Source organism: Corylus avellana, chromosome ca5 (assembly GCF_901000735.1).
Source record: "Corylus avellana chromosome ca5, CavTom2PMs-1.0".
NCBI lineage: Eukaryota > Viridiplantae > Streptophyta > Magnoliopsida > Fagales > Betulaceae > Corylus > Corylus avellana.
This window is the reverse complement of record NC_081545.1, coordinates 6,140,668-6,144,350: the sequence shown is the minus strand read 5'-3', so window position 1 is coordinate 6,144,350 and position 3,683 is coordinate 6,140,668.

The following is a 3,683-nucleotide window of genomic DNA, read 5'->3' as shown; positions in this document are numbered from 1 at the left end:
CACACGTGGCAGAACTATAGCATAAAAAACTAAAAAAAAATTTGTCAATTTCGTCTTCTTTCTCTCTCCCTCTTTTTCTTTCTCTGGTTCATCTCCCCCAAAACACACATCAAAATTTTTTTTTTCCTCTTCTTCTCTTTCTCTCCCATTCATCTTCCTCCACCAGCGGTCCCGCCATCGAATCCACAGTATTTAGCTTATTTACTAAAGAAATTTTTGTTCTTCTGCATTCAATACAAACAGAGAGAAAGAAACCAGAAGTACGAACTGAGTGCAGAACCCCAGAAATGCAGAAGAACAAAACTAGTTTCCTCTGCATTTGTTCTCCTGCATTTTTGCTTGCTTCTTCTGTTTCAAAATCACACCCCAAAATCCTTACCCATCAAACCAAATCGACACCCATCTGAAAAAAAAATCACCCCAAAATCCTTACCCTGGTTCTATGGTGGTGAGCGAGAGTGGGAGAGGGGAAACAGAAGAAGAGAAAAAATGGTTGGAGATCACAGAGAGCAAACCACGTCGCAGATTGGCAATGGCATGGATTGGCGATCGCGGAAGCAGCAGGTCTCTGCTGGAGAGTGCTTGGCGAACCTGCAGCGGGGTCGGCAACCTTGAGTAGTGAATTGGCGAACCTTAGGAAGCGAGGTTCGGTGAACTTAAGCTGAGACCGCGGGTGCTGGCGAAACTGCAGGTTCGCTTGCGGGACTGAAGTTTCCCCGGAGAGACTGCCGGTCCGCAAGTTCGCACCGATCTGCGCAATTGTGCTTGGCTTCCAGCATCCTTTCTTCATTCTTTTGCAAAAGAAAGAGAAAAACGGCCTTCGGCGAACCTTAGGGAGCGAGGTCCAGCGACCATGATGTCGACCTGTGGCAAGATTCGACGAGCTTGAGCCGATGGTGAATACTGTGGATTCGGTGGTAGGACCGCTGGTCGGTGCCCGCTGATTTGGATGTCGTGGGAGAGTTTGGCAACCCGCTGAAGTATTTTGGCAATTTTGGGGTGTGATTTTATGCATGGTGGTCCGATGGAGGAATATGAGTGGGAGAGAAAGAGAAGAAGAGGAAAAAAAAAAAAAAAAAAGGGAAGGGAAACTCCACTTGCCCCCTTAAATTTTTGCGCTTTTTGCGGACACTCTTATATTGTTCAAAAACTCTTATTTTAATGTATCAAATTTTTATTTTCTTTCACTTTACCTCTTCGGTTAGGAATTTGTAGTTAAATTAAACGGTCAAATGAGTAAAAGTCCTTTATACTCTTAATTTTTTTAAAAATCTTAAATTTATCATATTTATAAATAAAAAATTATTATATTAAAAAAAAAAAAAAAGTAAACCCCGTTGCCGGGGGTCACTTTGTGACCCACAAGCGGGTCTTGTGACCCTCACTTTTGTGACCCGCCGGAGGGTCACAAGTGGTCCACTGGCGGGTCACTTGTGACCCAATAGAGGGTTATTTGTGACCTTCCTTTGGGTCACAAATGATCCATCGAGGGTCACAAGTCACCCGGTGGGTGGTTTCAAGAAAATCCAAGTGCTGAGCCTTTCAGCACCTGGACCTGGCCTAAGTTCACTCGTGTTCGCAATTTCCTGATGTGGGACAGTCAGGTTTGCTTTTTCTTGATAATTAAGCCATCCACCATGCACAAATCCATCGGCACTGCGGCCCAAAAGCTCATAATCAATCTTCTCAAGAACAGCTTCATTTTTGCCAAATTTCCTTGCGAAGGGGGCAATGCTGTCTACCATGCTCTTAAAGTCATTACCTGTGAGAAAATGCGGGTGTTGTTTCGGGGGTTGTCCCACGATATGAAGTGAAGATCATGCTTACTGTGGTGTTCTGGAACTCCGGGGCATTGCAGATGACTGTATGGAAATACCTTCATGTGAAGAAAGAAAGTTGGCATATCTTCTTCTTCTTCTTCTTTTCGGGGGTTGTCCCACGCTATGAAGTGAAGATCATGCTTACTGTGGTGTTTTGGAACTCCGGGGCATTGCAGATGACTGTATGGAAATACCTTCATGTGAAGAAAGAAAGTTGGCATATCTTCTTCTTCTTCTTCTTCTTCTTCTTTTCGGTGGTTGTCCCACGATATGAAGTGAAGATCATGCTTACTGTGGTGTTTTGGAACTCCGGGGCATTAATTGCAGATGACTATATGGAAATACCTTCATGTGAAGAAAGAAAGTTGGCATATCTTCTTCTTCTTCTTCTTCTTCTTCTTCTTACTGTGGTGTTTTGGAACTCTGAGGCATTGTAGATGACTGTATGGAAATACCTTCATGTGAAGAAAGAAAGTTCTTCTTCTTCTTCTTCTTCTTGGGTCACAATACGGGTGGGTTAGATCCACAGGTAAATCCATGGGCCAAGAGTTTTTTTTTTAAAAAATATATTCTTAATAAAAAATAAAGATATTTTAGTAATTTGACACCGGTCCGTTACAATTTCACAGAAAAACCTAACAGAAGAGGCGAAGTGAACGTAACTAAAAATTTGATACATGAAAGTGAAAGTTTTTGAACAATGGAAGAACGTGCGAAAAGCGTGAAAGTTTGAGGGGGATAAGTGAAGTTTCCAAAAAAAAAAAAATTGATGTATGTTTCGGGGAAGATGAACCATAGAAAGAAAAAGAGGGAGAGAGAAAGAAGATGAAACTGACAAAAATTTAAGGACTAGAGTGAAAACGACGTCGTTTCCTATACCCTTTTTAATTTTTTAATTTTTTTTTTCAAGAGGGCATTTTAGTAACTTAACTTTGCCAAAACGACGTCGTATTGAATTTTCATCCTATTTTACGGTGATGACTAACGGAGTGGCTAAATTGAAACTAATTAGTAGTTTGGGGGGTTACTTTGTTACTTTTTAAACATTAGGGGGCTAAATCGCAAATGAGTGATAGTTTAGGGAGCTAAATTATATTTTTTCCTTTTAAAAGCTTTCTATGAGAATAAAAAAAATTGGGTAAAAAAGTGTAGGAGTAAATGTAGCATTAATATTCGCCCACATTTAAAATTATTTCACTTAAACTTTTTGAAATATTTGGTTTAATAATTTTATTTTTTATTTATTATTTATTTTAATTCTTAGACCCAATGCTTAACACATAGCTATAGCTGAAGAGAAATTTTACACATTTCTAACATGATCGTGAAAGTTATTAGTAATTTTTTTTTTCTTTTTAACTAAAATTGGGGCAAAATATTTTGACCCTTATTATTTAACAATTTAATTTTTTTCACTTAGGTTTCAATTTGTATCATAAATAATACTTCGGTTATAATTAAAAATAAAGATAGCACATTGGTTCATAAATTTGATGAAAATTTATGTCAATGCCTTTTAAAAATTGACACATGTTCCTATATCTCATTAAAAATTATAATTATAATTTTTTTTTTTTTTAGCTGCAACTCAAATAAGTAATATTTGGAGTTGGTGTATTTATTTAGATTTTGGTCACGTATTGTCAATGTTCACGTGGCAGTGTGCAGGACAAATGATACGATGGTCCGCACTTGTTACTTTTCACGTACACATTATTGGACAAAAAAAAACATTGGTGTTGTGGAAAAGATAAAAGACAAGAATAGGCCACGTACGTGCTTCTTGCTTGATATTTATCCTTACTTCATTGTTTCTGTTTCTCTTTCCTATTTGACAGTTGTGCTAAATAAAATAAAATTCAA